This window comes from Cherax quadricarinatus, chromosome 13, assembly GCF_038502225.1.
Source record: "Cherax quadricarinatus isolate ZL_2023a chromosome 13, ASM3850222v1, whole genome shotgun sequence".
Classification (NCBI taxonomy): domain Eukaryota; kingdom Metazoa; phylum Arthropoda; class Malacostraca; order Decapoda; family Parastacidae; genus Cherax; species Cherax quadricarinatus.
Window position 1 is genome coordinate 40,347,312 of NC_091304.1, and position 22,215 is coordinate 40,369,526.

Here is a 22,215-nt window from a genome sequence, read left to right on the forward strand (position 1 = left end):
GACACATACCACCACCACCACTTCCTCATGACACATAACACCACCACTTCCTCAAGACACATACCACCACCACTTCCTCGTGACACATACCAACACCACCACTTCCTCAAGACACATGCCACCACCACTTCCTCATGACACATACCGCCACCACTTCCTCATGACACATACCACCACCACTTCCTCATAACACATACCACCACCACCACTTCCTCATGACACATACCACCACCACTTCCTCATGACACCACTTTCCCATGACATACCACCAACACCACCACTTCCTCATGACACATACCACCACCACTACTTCCTCATGACACATACCACCACCACCACTTCCTCATGACACATACCTCCACCACCACTTCCTCATGACACATACCACCACCACCACTTCCTCATGACACCACCACCACCACTTCCTCATGACACATACCAACACCACTTCCTCAAGACACATACCACCACTTTCTCAAGACACATACCACCACCACTTCCTCATGACACATACCGCCACCACTTCCTCGTGACACATACCACCACCACCACTTCCTCATAACACATACCACCACCACCACTTCCTCATGACACATACCGCCACCACTTCCTCATTACACCACTTTCCCATGACATACCACCAACACCACCACTTCCTCATGACACATACCACCACCACCACTTCCTCATGACACATACCACCACCACCACTTCCTCATGACACATACCTCCACCACTTCCTCGTGACACATACCAACACCACCACTTCCTCATGACACATACCTCCACCACTTCCTCGTGACACATACCACCACCACCACTTCCTCATGACACATACCAACACCACCACTTCCTCATGACACATACCAACACCACCACTTCCTCATGATACATTCCACCACCACTTCCTCATGACACATACCACCACCACTTCCTCATGACACCACCACCACTTCCTCATGACACATACCAAGAACAGGAAGAGCACATCCTCTTGCTGTGAGCACTACCACTTATACCAGAGCACAGCAGTCACTGCTACCACTTGTGTCGACCCTCGTGTAGTACCAGCTGACCAAACTGATGGTGTTGTTATTGCTGGCCACCCCAGCCTGGCCAGCGTCTGTCTGGTCATCCTAGTGGCCACTTCAGCCTGGCCAACATCTATCTGGCTATGCTATTGGCGACCCAAGCTTGGCCTACGTCTGTCCGACTGGCCTAGTGGCCACCCCAGCCTGGCCAGCGTCCGTCTGGCTATCATTAGGGCCAACCCAGCCTTGCCTGCGTGTGTCTGGCCATCCTAGTGGCCACCCCAGCCTGACTGGCGTCTGTGTGGCCATTCTGGTGGCCACCCGACCCTAACTAGCGTCTGTCTGGCCATCCTCGTGCCCACCCCAGTCTGACTAGTGTCTGTGTGGTAATCCTGGTACCCACCCTAGCCTGGCCTGCGTCTGTCTGGCCATCCTGGCGGATACCGCAGGCTACCCAGCGTGTATGGCCATCCTGGTGGCCACCCTAGCCTGACTAGCGTCTGTGTGGCCATCCTGGTGGCCTCCCCAGTCTGACTAGCGTCTGTGTGGCCATCCTGGTGGCCACCCCAGCCTGACTAGCGTTTGTATGCCCATCCTGTTGGTCACCCCAGCCAGACTAGCGTTTGTGTGGCCATCCTGGTGGGCACTCCATCCTGACCAGCGTTTGTGTGGCCAACCTGGTGGCCTCTCCAGCCTGACTAGCGTTTGTGTGGCCATCCTGGTGGCCACCCCAGCCTGACTAGCGTTTGTGTGGCCATCCTGGTGGCCTCCCCAGCCTGACTAGCGTTTGTGAGGTCATCCTGGTGGCCACATCAGCCTGACCTGCGTCTGTGTGGCCATCCTACTGGCCACTCCAGCTTGGCAAGCGTTTGTCTGGCCATCTTGGTGGCCAGACAGCTGATGGCTACCGGGATGGTCACTCACCGAAGTAACACAGTACACACAACATAGTAACACAGTACACACACAACATAGTAACACAGTACACACAATATAGTAACACAGTACACACACAATATAGTAACACAGTACACACACAACATAGTAACACAGTACACACACAAATAGTAACACAGTACACACACAACATAGTAGCACAGTACACACAATATAGCAACACAGTACACACACAACATAGTAACACAGTACACACACAACATAGTAACACAGTACACACACAATATAGTAACACAGTACACACACAACATAGTAACACAGTACACACAATATAGTAACACAGTACACACACAATATAGTAACACAGTACACACACAACATAGTAACACAGTACACACAATATAGTAACACAGTACACACACAATATTGTAACACAGTGCACACACAACATAGTAACACAGTACACACACAACATAGTAACACAGTACACACACAACATAGTAACAGTACACACAATATAGCAACACAGTACACACACAACATAGTAACACAGTACACACACAACATAGTAACACAGTACACACACAACATAGTAACACAGTACACACACAACATAGTAACACAGTACACACACAACAGTAACACAGTACACACACAACATAGTAACACAGTACACACAATATAGTAACACAGTACACACACAACATAGTAACACAGTACACACACAACATAGTAACACAGTACACACACAATATAGTAACACAGTACACACAACATAGTAACACAGTACACACACAACATAGTAACACAGTACACACACAATATAGTAACACAGTACACACAATATAGTAACACAGTACACACAATATAGTAACACAGTACACACACAATATAGTAACACAGTACACACAATATAGTAACACAGTACACACACAATGTAGTAACACAGTACACACAATATAGTAACACAGTACACACAATATAGTAACACAGTACACACACAATGTAGTAACACAGTACACACAATATAGTAACACAGTACACACACAATATAGTAACATAGTAGACACAATATAGTAACACAGTACACACACAATATAGTAACACAGTACACACAATATAGTAACACAGTACACACACAATATAGTAACACAGTACACACAATATAGTAACACAGTACACACACAATATAGTAACACAGTACACACAATATAGTAACACAGTACACACACAATATAGTAACACAGTACACACAATATAGTAACACAGTACACACACAATATAGTAACACAGTACACACAATGTAGTAACACAGTATACACACAATATAGTAACACAGTACACACACAACATAGTAACACAGTACACACAATGTAGTAACACAGTACACACACAACATAGTAACACAGTACACACAATATAGTAACACAGTACACTCACAATATCGTAACACAGTACACACACAATATAGTAACACAGTACACACACAATATAGTAACACAGTACACACACAACATAGTAACACAGTACACACACAACATAGTAACACAGTACACACACAACATAGTAACACAGTACACACACAACATAGTAACACAGTACACACACAACATAGTAACACAGTACACACACAACATAGTAACACAGTACACACACAACATAGTAACACAGTACACACACAACATAGTAACACAGTACACACACAACATAGTAACACAGTACACACACAACATAGTAACACAGTACACACACAACATAGTAACACAGTACACACACAACATAGTAACACAGTACACACATAATATAGTAACACAGTACACACACAATATAGTAACACAGTACACACACAATATAGTAACACAGTACACACACAATATAGTAACACAGTACACACACAATATAATAACACAGTACACACAACATAGTAACACAGTACACACACAATATAGTAACACAGTACACACAACATAGTAACACAGTACACACACAATATAGTAACACAGTACACACACAACATAGTAACACAGTACACACACAATATAGTAACACAGTACACACAATATAGTAACACAGTACACACTATATAGTAACACAGTACACACACAATATAGTAACACAGTGCACACAACATAGTAACACAGTACACACAATATAGTAACACAGTACACACACACAATATTGTAACACATTACACACACAATATAGTAACACAGTACACACAACATAGTAACACAGTACACACAACATAGTAACACAGTACACACACAATATAGTAACACAGTACACACACAATATAGTAACACAGTACACACAACATAGTAATACAGTACACACAATATAGTAACAGTACACACAATATAGTAACACAGTACACTCACAATATAGTAACACAGTACACACACAATATAGTAACACAGTACACACACAACATAGTAACACAGTACACAAACAATATAGTAACACAGTACACACAACATAGTAACACAGTACACACAATATAGTAACACAGTACACACAATATAGTAACACAGTACACACATAGTAACACAGTACACACAATATAGTAACACAGTACACACCATATAGTAACACAGTACACACACAACATAGTAACACAGTACACAAACAATATAGTAACACAGTACACACAACATAGTAACACAGTACACACAATATAGTAACACAGTACACACAATATAGTAACACAGTACACACATAGTAACACAGTACACACAATATAGTAACACAGTACACACCATATAGTAACACAGTACACACACAATATAGTAACACAGTACACACGCAATATAGTAACACAGTACACACACAATATAGTAACACAGTACACATAATATAGTAACACAGTACACACACAATATAGTAACACAGTACACACACAATATAGTAACACAGTACACACACAATATAGTAACACAGTACACACGCAATATAGTAACACAGTACACACACAATATAGTAACACAGTACACACACAACATAGTAACACAGTACACACACAATATAGTAACACTGTACACACAATATAGTGACACAGTACACACACTATATAGTAACACAGTACACACGCAATATAGTGACACAGTACACACACAACATAGTAACACAGTACACACACAATATAGTAACACAGTACACACACAATATAGTAACACATTACCCACACAATATAGTAACACAATACACACAATATAGTAACACAGTACACACACAACATAGTAACACAGTACACACACAACATAGTAACACAGTACACACAACATAGTAACACAGTACACACACAATATAGTAACACAGTACACACAGCATAGTAACACAGTACACACACAATATAGTAACACAGTACACAATATAGTAACACAATACACACAATATAGTAACACAGTACACATACAACATAGTAACACAGTGCACACACAACATAGTAACACAGTACACACAACATATTAACACAGTACACACACAATATAGTAACACAGTACACACAACATAGTAACACAGTACACACAATATAGTAACACAGTACACACACAATATAGTAACGCAATACACACAATATAGTAACACAGTACACACACAATATAGTAACACAATACACACAATATAGTAACACAGTACACACACAATATAGTAACACAATACACACAATATAGTAACACAGTACACACAATATAGTAACACAGTACACACACAATATAGTAACACAATACACACAATATAGTAACACAGTACACACACAACATAGTAACACAGTACACACAATATAGTAACACAGTACACACACAATATAGTAACACAGTACACACACAACATAGTAACACAGTACACACACAACATAGTAACACAGTACACACACAACATAGTAACACAGTACACACAATATAGCAACACAGTACACACACAACATAGTAACACAGTACACACACAACATAGTAACACAGTACACACACAACATAGTAACACAGTACACACACAACATAGTAACACAGTACACACACAACAGTAACACAGTACACACACAACATAGTAACACAGTACACACAATATAGTAACACAGTACACACACAACATAGTAACACAGTACACACACAACATAGTAACACAGTACACACACAATATAGTAACACAGTACACACAACATAGTAACACAGTACACACACAACATAGTAACACAGTACACACACAATATAGTAACACAGTACACACAATATAGTAACACAGTACACACAATATAGTAACACAGTACACACACAATATAGTAACACAGTACACACAATATAGTAACACAGTACACACACAATGTAGTAACACAGTACACACAATATAGTAACACAGTACACACAATATAGTAACACAGTACACACACAATGTAGTAACACAGTACACACAATATAGTAACACAGTACACACACAATATAGTAACATAGTAGACACAATATAGTAACACAGTACACACACAATATAGTAACACAGTACACACAATATAGTAACACAGTACACACACAATATAGTAACACAGTACACACAATATAGTAACACAGTACACACACAATATAGTAACACAGTACACACAATATAGTAACACAGTACACACACAATATAGTAACACAGTACACACAATATAGTAACACAGTACACACACAATATAGTAACACAGTACACACAATGTAGTAACACAGTACACACACAATATAGTAACACAGTACACACACAACATAGTAACACAGTACACACAATGTAGTAACACAGTACACACACAACATAGTAACACAGTACACACAATATAGTAACACAGTACACTCACAATATCGTAACACAGTACACACACAATATAGTAACACAGTACACACACAATATAGTAACACAGTACACACACAACATAGTAACACAGTACACACAATATAGTAACACAGTACACACACAATATAGTAACACAGTACACACACAACATAGTAACACAGTACACACACAACATAGTAACACAGTACACACACAACATAGTAACACAGTACACACACAATATAGTAACACAGTACACACACAATATAGTAACACAGTACACACACAACATAGTAACACAGTACACACAATATAGTAACACAGTACACACACAATATAGTAACACAGTACACACACAACATAGTAACACAGTACACACACAACATAATAACACAGTACACACATAATATAGTAACACAGTACACACACAATATAGTAACACAGTACACACACAACATAGTAACACAGTACACACAATATAGTAACACAGTGCACACACAATATAGTAACACAGTACACACACAATATAATAACACAGTACACACAACATAGTAACACAGTACACACACAATATAGTAACACAGTACACACAACATAGTAACACAGTACACACAATATAGTAACACAGTACACACAACATAGTAACACAGTACACACAATATAGTAACACAGTACACACACAATATAGTAACACAGTACACACACAACATAGTAACACAGTACACACACAATATAGTAACACAGTACACACAATATAGTAACACAGTACACACTATATAGTAACAGTACACACACAATATAGTAACACAGTGCACACAACATAGTAACACAGTACACACACAATATAGTAACACAGTACACACACAATATAGTAACACAGTACACACAACATAGTAATACAGTACACACAATATAGTAACAGTACACACAATATAGTAACACAGTACACTCACAATATAGTAACACAATACACACACAATATAGTAACACAGTACACACACAACATAGTAACACAGTACACAAACAATATAGTAACACAGTACACACAACATAGTAACACAGTACACACAATATAGTAACACAGTACACACAATATAGTAACACAGTACACACATAGTAACACAGTACACACAATACAGTAACACAGTACACACCATATAGTAACACAGTACACACACAACATAGTAACACAGTACACAAACAATATAGTAACACAGTACACACAACATAGTAAGACAGTACACACAATATAGTAACACAGTACACACAATATAGTAACACAGTACACACATAGTAACACAGTACACACAATATAGTAACACAGTACACACCATATAGTAACACAGTACACACACAATATAGTAACACAGTACACACGCAATATAGTAACACAGTACACACACAATATAGTAACACAGTACACATAATATAGTAACACAGTACACACACAATATAGTAACACAGTACACACACAATATAGTAACACAGTACACACACAATATAGTAACACAGTACACACGCAATATAGTAACACAGTACACACACAATATAGTAACACAGTACACACACAACATAGTAACACAGTACACACACAATATAGTAACACAGTACACACAATATAGTAACACAGTACACACACTATATAGTAACACAGTACACACGCAATATAGTGACACAGTACACACACAACATAGTAACACAGTACACACACAATATAGTAACACAGTACACACACAATATAGTAACACAGTACCCACACAATATAGTAACACAATACACACAATATAGTAACACAGTACACACACAACATAGTAACACAGTACACACACAACATAGTAACACAGTACACACAACATAGTAACACAGTACACACACAATATAGTAACACAGTACACACAGCATAGTAAGACAGTACACACACAATATAGTAACACAGTACACACTCAATATAGTAACACAATACACACAATATAGTAACACAGTACACATACAACATAGTAACACAGTGCACACACAACATAGTAACACAGTACACACAACATATTAACACAGTACACACACAATATAGTAACACAGTACACACAACATAGTAACACAGTACACACAATATAGTAACACAGTACACACACAATATAGTAACACAGTACACACACAATATAGTAACACAATACACACAATATAGTAACACAGTACACACACAATATAGTAACACAATACACACAATATAGTAACACAGTACACACAATATAGTAACACAGTACACACACAATATAGTAACACAATACACACAATATAGTAACACAGTACACACACAATATAGTAACACAGTACACACAATATAGTAACACAGTACACACAATATAGTAACACAGTACACACACAATATAGTAACACAGTACACACAATATAGTAACACAGTACACACACAATATAGTAACACAATACACACAGTATAGTAACACAGTACACACAATATAGTAACACAGTACACACAATATAGTAACACAGTACACACAATATATTAACACAGTACACACAATATAGTAACACAGTACACACACAAAATATAGTAACACAGTACATACACAAAATAGTAACACAGTACACACAATATAATAACACAGTACACACACAGTATAGTAACACAGTACACACAATATAATACAGTACACACAACATAGTAACACAGTACACACACAAAATAGTAACACAGTACACACACAACTTAGTAACACAGTACACACAACATAGTAACACAGTACACACACAATATAGTAACACAGTACACACAACTTAGTAACACAGTACACACACAACATAGCAACACAGGACACACACAACATAGTAACACAGTACACGCACAACTTAGTAACACGGTACACACAACATAGTAACACAGTACACACACAATATAGTAACACAGTGCACACAACATAGTAACACAGTACACACAATATAGTAACACAGTACTCACAATATAGTAACACAGTACACACACAACATAGTAACACAGTACACACACAACATAGTAATACAGTACACACACAACATAGTAACACAGTAGACACACAACATAGTATCACAGTACACACACAACATAGTAACACAGTACACGCATCATAGTAACACAGTACACACACAATATAGTAACACAGTACACACACAACATAGTAACACAGTACACACACAACATAGTAACACAGTACACACATCATAGTAACACAGTACACACACAATATAGTAACACAGTACACACACAATATAGTTACACAGTACACACAATCACTGTAACACAGTACACACACAATCACTGTAACACAGTACACACACAATCACTGCAATACAGTACACACAATCACTGTAACACAGTACACACACAATCACTGTAATACAGTACACACAATCACTGTAACACAGTACACACACAATCACTGTAACACAGTACACACACAACATAGTAACACAGTACACACACAACATAGTAACACAGTACACACACAACATAGTAACACAGTACACACACAACATAGTAACACAGTACACACACAACATAGTAACACAGTACACACACAACATAGTAACACAGTACACACACAATATAGTAACACAGTACACACACAGCATAGTAACACAGTACACACACAACATAGTAACACAGTACACACACAACATAGTAACACAGTACACACACAATATAGTAACACAGTACACACACAACATAGTAACACAGTACACACACAACATAGTAACACAGTACACACACAACATAGTAACACAGTACACACACAATATAGTAACACAGTACACACACAACATAGTAACACAGTACACACACAACATAGTAACACAGTACACACACAATATAGTAACACAGTACACACACAACATAGTAACACAGTACACACACAACATAGTAACACAGTACACACACAATATAGTAACACAGTACACACACAACATAGTAACACAGTACACACACAACATAGTAACACAGTACACACACGCGAGTATTTATAGTCCTCAGCCGGACTAAAAATACTCGCGTCCCTTCCACCCCAGGTAGTTCTGTTTGTGACTTGAAAAAGCCCACTGTGTGGGCGAAACGTAGTCAATAAAGGATCACATTATACATAGTAACCATAGTAACACAGTACACATACAACATAGTAACACAGTACACATACAACATAGTAACACAGTACACACACAACATAGTAACACAGTACACACACAACATAGTAACACAGTACACACAACATAGTAACACAGTACACACACAATATAGTAACACAGTACACACACAACATAGTAACACAGTACACACACAATATTGTAACACAGTACACACAACATAATAACACAGTACACACAACATAGTAACACAGTACACACAACATAGTGACACAGTACACACACAACATAGTAACACAGTACACACACAATATAGTAACACAGTACACTCAATATAGTAACACAGTACACACACAACATAGTAACACAGTACACACACAATATAGTAACACAGTACACACACAACATAGTAACACAGTACACACACAACATAGTAACACAGTACACACTACATAGTAACACAGTACACACACAACATAGTAACACAGTACACACACAATATAGTAACACAGTACACACACAACATAGTAATACAGTACACACACAACATAGTAACACAGTACACACAACATAGTAACACAGTACACACACAACATAGTAACACAGTACACACACAACATAGTAACACAGTACACACACAACATAGTAACACAGTACACACACAACATAGTAACACAGTACACACAACATAGTAACACAGTACACACACAATATAGTAACACAGTACACACACAACATAGTAACACAGTACACACACAACATAGTAACACAGTACACACACAACATAGTAACACAGTACACACACAACACAGTACACACACAACATAGTAACAGTACACATACAACATAGTAACACAGTACACACACAACATAGTAACACAGTACACACACAACATAGTAACACAGTACACACAACATAGTAACACAGTACACACAACATAGTAACACAGTACACACAACATAGTAACACAGTACACACAACATAGTAACACAGTACACACAACATAGTAACACAGTACACACAACATAGTAACACAGTACACACACAACATAGTAACACAGTACACACACAACATAGTAACACAGTACACACACAACATAGTAACACAGTACACACAACATAGTAACACAGTACACACACAACATAGTAACACAGTACACACACAACATAGTAACACAGTACACACACAACATAGTAACACAGTACACACACAACATAGTAACACAGTACACACACAACATAGTAACACAGTACACACACAACATAGTAACACAGTACACACACAACATAGTAACACAGTACACACACAACATAGTAACACAGTACACACACAACATAGTAACACAGTACACACAACATAGTAACACAGTACACACACAATATAGTAACACAGTACACACACAACATAGTAACACAGTACACACACAACATAGTAACACAGTACACACACAACATAGTAACACAGTACACACACAACATAGTAACACAGTACACACACAACATAGTAACACAGTACACACACAACATAGTAACACAGTACACACACAACATAGTAACACAGTACACACACAACATAGTAACACAGTACACACACAACATAGTAACACAGTACACACACAACATAGTAACACAGTACACACACAACATAGTAACACAGTACACACACAACATAGTAACACAGTACACACACAATATAGTAACACAGTACACACACAACATAGTAACACAGTACACACACAACATAGTAACACAGTACACACACAACATAGTAACACAGTACACACACAACATAGTAACACAGTACACACACAATATAGTAACACAGTACACACACAACATAGAAACACAGTACACACACAACATAGTAACACAGTACACACAACATAGTAACACAGTACACACAACATAGTAACACAGTACACACAACATAGTAACACAGTACACACAACATAGTAACACAGTACACACAACATAGTAACACAGTACACACAACATAGTAACACAGTACACACAACATAGTAACACAGTACACACAACATAGTAACACAGTACACACAACATAGTAACACAGTACACACAACATAGTAACACAGTACACACAACATAGTAACACAGTACACACAACATAGTAACACAGTACACACAACATAGTAACACAGTACACACAACATAGTAACACAGTACACACAACATAGTAACACAGTACACACAACATAGTAACACAGTACACACAACATAGTAACACAGTACACACAACACAGTACACACAACATAGTAACACAGTACACACAACATAGTAACACAGTACACACAACATAGTAACACAGTACACACAACATAGTAACACAGTACACACAACATAGTAACACAGTACACACAACATAGTAACACAGTACACACAACATAGTAACACAGTACACACAACATAGTAACACAGTACACACAACATAGTAACACAGTACACACAACATAGTAACACAGTACACACAACATAGTAACACAGTACACACAACATAGTAACACAGTACACACAACATAGTAACACAGTACACACAACATAGTAACACAGTACACACAACATAGTAACACAGTACACACAACATAGTAACACAGTACACACACAACATAGTAACACAGTACACACAAAATAGTAACACAGTACACACAACATAGTAACACAGTACACACAACATAGTAACACAGTACACACAACATAGTAACACAGTACACACAACATAGTAACACAGTACACACAACATAGTAACACAGTACACACAACATAGTAACACAGTACACACAACATAGTAACACAGTACACACAACATAGTAACACAGTACACACACAACATAGTAACACAGTACACACACAACATCGCTGGATATAAACTTTCACTTATATTTTTAGCCAGATGTAAGAGAGTGATGAAGGGAGGGTTGGTGAGGGAGGGAAGGAGAGGTGATGGGTGGGAGGGAAGGTGAATCAAAAACGGAGGGAGTGTGAGGGAGGGTATTAAGAAGGTGTAATAACACCTAAACCACTTTCCTCCCTCCCTCCCTCCCTCCGTCTCTCCCTCCCTCTCTCTCCCTCCCTTCCTTCATCCCTCCCTTCCTTCCTTCATCCCTCCCTTCCTTCCCCGCTCATTACCTCCCTTGGTTAAGTGACGCCCTAGCGTTTACAACAACAACACGTGTGTCCCAACAGGTGTGCGGCCTTACAAAGAGACAGCAGGTGTTTGTGATGGTGTGTGTAAGTGTTGTACCCTCCCACACACCTGTATTGTTCCACTATCCCCACCTGTATTTTTCCGCCGTCCTCACACCTCTTGTTCCGGTATTCTCACGTGTATTGTTCCACCATCCTCACGCCTCTTGTTCCACTATTCTCACGTGTATTGTTCCACCATCCTCACACCTCTTGTTCCACTATTCTCACGTGTCTTTCACCATCTTCACACACCTGTATTGTTCCACAATCCTCACCTGTATTGTTCCACCATCCTCACACACCTGTATTGTTCCACCATCCTCACACACCTGTTTTGTCCCATCATTCTCACACGCCTTTATTGTTCCACCATCTTCACCTGTATTGTTCCACCATCCTCACACACCTGTATTATCCTATTATTCTCACACATTTGTATTGTTCCACCATCTTCACTCACATGTATTGTTTCACCATCACACACCTGTATTGTTCCACCATCTTCAGACACCTGTATTGTTCCACCATCTTCAGACACCTGTATTGTTCCACCATCTTCACTCACATGTATTGTTTCACCATCACACACCTGTATTGTTCCACCATCTTCAGACACCTGTATTGTTCCACCATCTTCAGACACCTGTATTGTTCCACCATCTTCACTCACATGTATTGTTTCACCATCACATACCTGTATTGTTCCACCATCTTCAGACACCTGTATTGTTCCACCATCTTCAGACACCTGTATTGTTCCACCATCTTCAAACACCTGTATTGTTCTACAATCATCACGCACCTGTATTGTCCCATCATGCTCACACACCTGTATTGTTCCACCGTCACACACTTGTATTGTTCCACCATCTTCACACACCTGTATTGTTGCACCATCCTCACCTTTATTGTTTCACCATCCTCACCTGTATTGTTCCACCATCACAAACCTGTATTGTTCCACCATCTTCACACACCTGTATTGTTCCACCATCTCCACACACCTGTATTGTTCCACCTTCCTCACACACGTGTATTGGTGGAACATTACAGGTGTGTGAGGATGGTGGAACACTCATCCTCACAACTACATTGTTCCACCATCATGCACCTCTATTGTTTCACCATCCTCACACACCTGTATTGTTCCACAATCTTCACACACCTATATTCTTCCACCATCCTCACACACTTGTATTGTTCCACCATCCTCACCTGTATTGTTCCACCATCACAAACCTGTATTATTCCACCATCCTCACAAACCTGTATTGTTCCACCATCCTCACACACCTGTATTGTTCCACCATCCTCACACACCTGTATTGTTCCACCATCCTCACACACCTGTATTGTTCCACCATCCTCACACACCTGTATTGTTCCACCATCCTCACACACCTGTATTGTTCCACCATCTTCACACACCTGTATTGTTCCACCATCTTCACATTCCTGTATCGTTCCACTATATTCTCAGACAACACCAACATAACTACGTAGCTTCTAAAATGGAATCTCATAGCATGTGAGACGTGAGAGGGGGGAGGGAGGGAGCGAGGAAGAGAGGGAGGGAGGGAGGGAGGGAGCGAGGAATAGAGGGAGGGAGGGAGGGGGAGAGGGAAGGAGGGAAGGAAGGTTATACGTTGCAGTTGTGCCTTGTAAGAGCACCTTCGTCTACAGTCACACCAAGAACACTAGTTGGCAAGTTGAAGCTAGCCGAAGTACAGTTACTAGTATGGGAGACTTGAACAAGATATATCATAGCATCAAGTTAGGTACGCCAGCGTACATCGAAATTTCCACAACTATGTAATCAACTACAGAATAATAATAATAATAATAATAATAATAATAATAATAATAATAATAATAATAATAATATCTTTATTTCTACAAGTACATGTACAAGGTATACAGTCCTAGCTGACATCAGTGACATACTACTATACAGAAAGCCGCTTGTTATCCAGAGCATTTCGGGCAAATTAGGTCAGTTTTGTCCCTGGATGCGACCCACACCAGTCCACTAACTGCCAGGTACCCTTTTTACTGATGGGGAACATAGACAACCGGTGTAAAGAAACACGCCCAATGCTTCTAACCTCGCCGGGAATCGAACTCGGACCTTTGCCGTATGAAGCGAGAGCTTGAGCCATCAGGCCACGTGGAAAAAGATACTCAATACCGCAGAATCTTGGAATCATCAATTTTTTCTATATCTAACAATTTCAGTCAGAACAACGGCTTCTGCAACACAGGTGAACCCCTTGTCAAGAAAGTTCTTCGTTATCTTACGTAAGAACACGCACACACCCGCCAGTTCCGTGGGGGTCCGTCTCAGATCCAACCAAGCATTCTCGGTGGTTCCTTGCAGGTCTGTCTCAGATCCCAGCATTCTCCACCTGACTCTCCACACTTTATACTCTGTGACTTGAAAAAGTCCACTGCATGGGCGAAACGTAGCCAACAAAGGATCGCATTATACTGCATTTGTGTTCGTTTTTCCAACCATTCCAATACCAAGAAGAATGGTGAAGATCAGACGGAGTCTGATGTAACCAGATAACCAATTGTTATGTATGTGTAATTTATCAGGACAGTTGAGGACGCAAGTCTTGTCCACCTCTGTAAATATTGTGGTAACATTTGCTAGTTTCCAGTCTACTGGCTCCTTACCTTCTGCTAGTGAGGTTCACTGTTACCATCAATGGTAAGCCAGTTAGTGTCAACATTCTAATGTAACTAAGAGGTATTAGTGTTAACATTCTTGTACGTAACTGAGAGGTATTAGTGTCAACATTCTAATGTAACCGAGAGGTATTAGTGTCAACATTCTAATATAACTAAGAGGTATTATTGTCAACATTCTAGTATAACTGAGAGGTATTAGTGTTAACATTCTAGTATAACTGAGAGGTATTAGTGTCAACATTCTAGTATAACTGAGAGGTATTATTGTCAACATTCTAGTATAACTGAGAGGTATTATTGTCAACATTCTAGTATAACTGAGAGGTATTATTGTCAACATTCTAGTATAACTGAGAGGTATTAGTGTTAACATTCTAGTATAACTGAGAGGTATTAGTGTTAACATTCTAGTATAACTGAGAGGTATTAGTGTCAACATTCTAGTATAACTGAGAGGTATTATTGTCAACATTCTAGCATAACTGAGAGGCATTAGTGTCAACATTCTAGTATAACTGAGAGGTATTAGTGTCAACATTCTAGTTTAACAGAGGTATTATTGTCAACATTCTAGTATAACTGAGAGGTATTAGTGTTAACATTCTAGTATAACTGAGAGGTATTAGTGTTAACATTCTAGTATAACTGAGAGGTATTATTGTCAACATTCTAGTATAACTGAGAGGTATTAGTGTTAACATTCTAGTATAACTGAGAGGTATTAGTGTTAACATTCTAGTATAACTGAGAGGTATTATTGTCAACATTCTAGTATAACTGAGAGGTATTAGTGTTAACATTCTAGTATAACTGAGAGGTAGTTCATCTGGTCTGCTTGATGTGTACACGTTCTAGTAGTCAAGTTTTATGTCTTTTCTGTGTATTTCGTCAGTAATTTGTCAGTCTGCAGTGTGTTGTGCAGCTGTCAGCACAAAGCTGAAGGCTCTGTTAGTGTATTGTTTCTGTTGTCTGTTAATTCTGCCGTTATTTTTTACCTTTTATCTCTGTGTCCTGACGTACTGGAAGAATTATTTTGATGTTACTTTAATGCTGCGTGTGGAGAGAGAGAGAGAGAGAGTAAGTAAGTAAGTAAGTTTATTCAGGTATACACAAATACAGTTACATAGAATTATCATACATAGCAGCATATGTGTAGAGAACCTGGGATAACCCAAAAAAGTCAGACAGTGACTTATTTCCATTGGGGTCCTTTTACCTTATTATTAAACCATACCCCCGGCCGGGATTGAACCCGCGGTCATAGAGTCTCAAAACTCCAGTCGCGCTATAGCCAATACCACAAATGCAAGTTTTTACAGACGAATTTCTTATTAAATTTTATAATGAAGATAACATCTTATTATCATACTTAAAAGACTATCTACTACACGAGGGTCATTAAGACTATCTACAATACGAGGGTCATTACTAGGAATAAGGTAAAATTTACACGTATGTTAGCTAAAAAATAGAAAATCATTCCCCTCCCTTTCTGTAGCTACATTCATCAGACACCTTTTGGCACTCTTCTTGAACTGATTCATGCTATGACTGGCTTTGACATGTGCGGGTAGTCTGTTCCATTCCTTTATTGCTGTACAATAAAAGGTGTTTGAAGCCTGGCCAATGACCGTGGGTACTACAAAGTTGTGCTCTCTCCCCCTAGTATTATGATTGCTTTGGTCTCCAACCTTGACAAAATTGACAGCAAGATATTCTGGACACTGTTTGTGAGCAATTTTATAAACATGATTTAGCTTCAGTTGTTTTACTCTGCCTTCAACATTCAGCATATCCAACTGCTGTAATTCATCCTGGCCTACATGTTCTCTTGGTCCCAGCCCCAGGATGAATCTTACGATTTTGTTTTGGGTGATTTGCAGTCTATCTTTCAGTTTTTTTGTCAAGGCAGAGTACCATAAAGAGCAAGTGTAATCCATATGGCATTGTAAAAGGGCTAGACATAGGGTCCTGCGAGCCTCAGTAGGAAGACACTGTGCTTGTCTATACAGGAACTTCAGTCTGGCATTCGCTTTCTTTGCTACACTGTTCCCTATCAATTCTCCTGACATAGTCAAAGGGAATTCCCAGATATTTTACTGATGAAACCAAAGTGATGGGCTCCCCATTACACTGGACATTAAAATTATTTACCCTTCTCAGTTTATGTTTCGTGCCAAAGAGAATGGCTTCAGTTTTCCCGAGGTGTAATGATAGTTTGTTGTCTACTAACCATTAGCTGCGGGACTCCAGTGGGTCTTTACCTGACACTAACAGGGCACTGTCATCTGCATACAGTAGGGGTTTGCACTTGACCCTGATAAGCATGTCATTGACATAACATAAGAATAATAAGGGACCTAGAATACTACCTTGGGGAACTCCACATGGTACCGGCAGGAGATCTGATTCCGTTTTGTTGATTTTGACAATTTGTCTTCTGTTGCTAAGGTAGGACTTAAACCAGTCTACAGAACCTATACCGATAGCTTGAAGTTTCTTACATAATATATTGTGGTTGACAGTATCGAAGGCCTTTTGCAGGTCTAAGGTTACCATACCTATGAGGTTTCCCTTTGACATTTCAGTTCTCAGGTAATCCATCAGATTAATTAGGGAGGTGTCGGTTGAGTAAGATCTTAAAGCCCGATTGATAGCTATGGAGAATGTTGTTGTCATTAAGGTACTTAACTGCTTGAGAGTACACCGCCCTCTCTAGAATTTTGGATAATATACTGAGTATACTAACAGGCCTATAGTTGCTGACATCAGACCTACTATTTTTCTTGAAGATAGGAGTAACTCTGGCCTCCTTGAACCCCTCAGGTATGGTATTAGTGGTGATTGATAGATTTGTTATGTGAGCAATAAAGATTGACAGCTCAGAAGCACCATCTTTTAGGAACTTAGACGGGATGTTATCAGGGCCTGTGCTCTTAGTTGGGTTTAACCCGCTTAGTTCTTTTTGAATAAAGTCATGAGATACACTTACTAGTTGACAACTGTTTGGTATAGTATGTTTGCAACTTATCAGAGTCTGTGTTAAAGGTATTTGATGCAGCTGGTAGTTTACTTACTAGTGTTGATGCAACAGATGTGTAGTAGGAATTAAAGCAATTTGCCACCTTAGATGTTTCGTGGCATACCTCATTATCGATAGTGAGTACCATGTTAGACCTATCTACTGGCTTATGGCTATACCCCAACTGTTTTAGTTGTTGCCAGAGCTTTCTGGGGTTATGCTTATACTCTTCAATTTTTGAGCAATAGTGCTTTGCCTTTGCTCCTTTTATAAGTCTCTGTACTCTGTTCCTCACCCTTTGGAATTCATTTAGTGCTGCAATATCCCGTCTGTTTGCTTTAAATCTTTTTAGCAGCTGGTCTCTGAATTTCATATTAACTAATATCTCAGTAGTCATCCAGGGTTCAGTTCTTCGTTTAATCCTAACCTCTTTAACTGGTGCAATATTATCAAGGAGGGTAGTGAACATTGTTTTGAATTTTTCCCAGGCATCGTTTACGTCCGTGCAACTTGTTATCTCTGTCCAGTCACAATTTTGTAGCCTATTTACCAGTGTTTCTTTACTGTAGTTTCTAGTTGACCTCATTTTTATTGTCCTGTGTAGGCCTATCCTATCCCTAGTGATTTTCCTGGTGCAGTAAATGATGAAATGATCACTAAGACCTGTGGTAATGACGCCTGACTGACTAATGTTCTCAGCGAAGTTACGAAGTATGTGGTCAATTAGGGTGGCTGAGAACTGTGTGATCTGGGTTGGTGTATTAATTAGTTGAGTGTAACTATTTAAACCTAGAATTTGCTTATGTCTTTTGCATAGCCCGATATTGAAGTCGCCCAGTATTATTGTCTCGCAATTGTTTTCAAGTCCGGACAATACTCTGGAAAAGTCTTCTAAGAACTGGTCCTGGGTGCAAGGGCGGTAACTAGTTCCTACTAAGATGGGTTTGGTCTTCGGAAGCAGCACTTCAAACCATAGAATCTCCAGTTTATTGTTATTTAAATCAGGTCTTGGGTTGTAAGTCATTTCTAATGTAAGCACATACTCCACCACCCTTTCTGTTCCTATCTAAGCATTTTATATTGTAACCTTCTATTTTGACCTCGTCGTCAGTCACCGTATCATCCAACCAGGATTCAGAGATGTTTATAACTGCCGCCCTAATTTTGTTAGCTGGAATCTTAATCTCTGCCAATTTAGGAAGAAGCGATCTCGCGTTGACATGAATAAAGTGAAGGCCTGTTTTCATAAAACAATTATAATCATCAATATATGGCAATGGGTCATTTGTATTAAAATTAGGTAAATCAATGTCATCACTGCTAAAGGGTAACTGTGCCAAAGTGCATTTGTTACATACAAAATGAATTCTGGAGCCGTTGCTATAATTGTACATATATTCATCATGCACCCACCCCTTACACATTTTACACAAGGTGCCTTTTCTGTTTTTCATGCGTAGCTTTAGTACAGTGTATGCACCTGTTTGGTAGTGTTTGAGATAATAATGGCTGTATTGTCTCACACTGACCTATGTATGCATTACATATGGAGTTAAGGTTATCATTCCTAGCTACTAGACTGTCATTATCACCATCATTTATCTGTCTGTTTTGCCTCTGCACAACAGTTTGAGGTCCTGGATTAATTTGGATATCACCACTTAAGAGTGCTACAATAAGAGCTGTGTGCCACTGTTTTTGTTTGGGTATGCGGTGTTGCCATACCTTGCGGCGATAGTGACATTTACTTTTCTGGTAGGATGGCAACTGTTGGGCTTTTACTGTCCAGGGTGCTATTACTCCATTCACCTTTTCAAGCCCCCATGACTGATTTCTTCATGGAATTGAAGAAGAAAGATAAATGTAATTACGGCAGCCTGTACCCCCTAATGCCTGCCATTTTCACTCTTGGCTCTTTTACTCACATACAATAATATTTATTTCATGTTTCCAGTCACCTAGTACATCCTAGTATCTGCTTTAGCAATCACCACTGAATTACTAGTAAATTTTCTTCTTCAAAACCCTCTTCACTGCTCACTTTTCCCTTAACTTCACAAATCCCTTTCAGTTAACCCCTTATTACACACTCCCCTTCCCACCTCACTTCACAGTCTGGCTTCACCTATTAACATCCAAATCCCCCTCAATTCCATTTATCGAGGGTTGTGTCGTGTTGTTGACTGCCTGACCTGGTCTGCTGACTCGGCCATTTTTAAAACATTGAGGGAAGTAAACGCCACTTACAACCTGACTTTCCTTGAGTTTATAGATATATTTGGCGTTTTCTCCTATGATTCTCTCACTGTACACTGGTCATCTGAATATAGGTCAGCTACTAAAACATTAACCTTGGTTGTTTAACTATTCACTTCTTTTCCATGACTGGCACTGAGGGATAACCATCCTATAACCTTGGAGTTTTGTACTGTTGATT

General features: G+C 39.1%; 1 protein-coding gene across 8 annotated transcripts in view; it reads left to right on the forward strand.

The window, feature by feature from the left end:
- Positions 1 to 22,215, forward strand: part of LOC128688737 (retinoic acid receptor RXR-alpha-B-like) — a 755,147-nt gene that overhangs the window by 381,714 nt on the left and 351,218 nt on the right. The window lies entirely within an intron of this gene.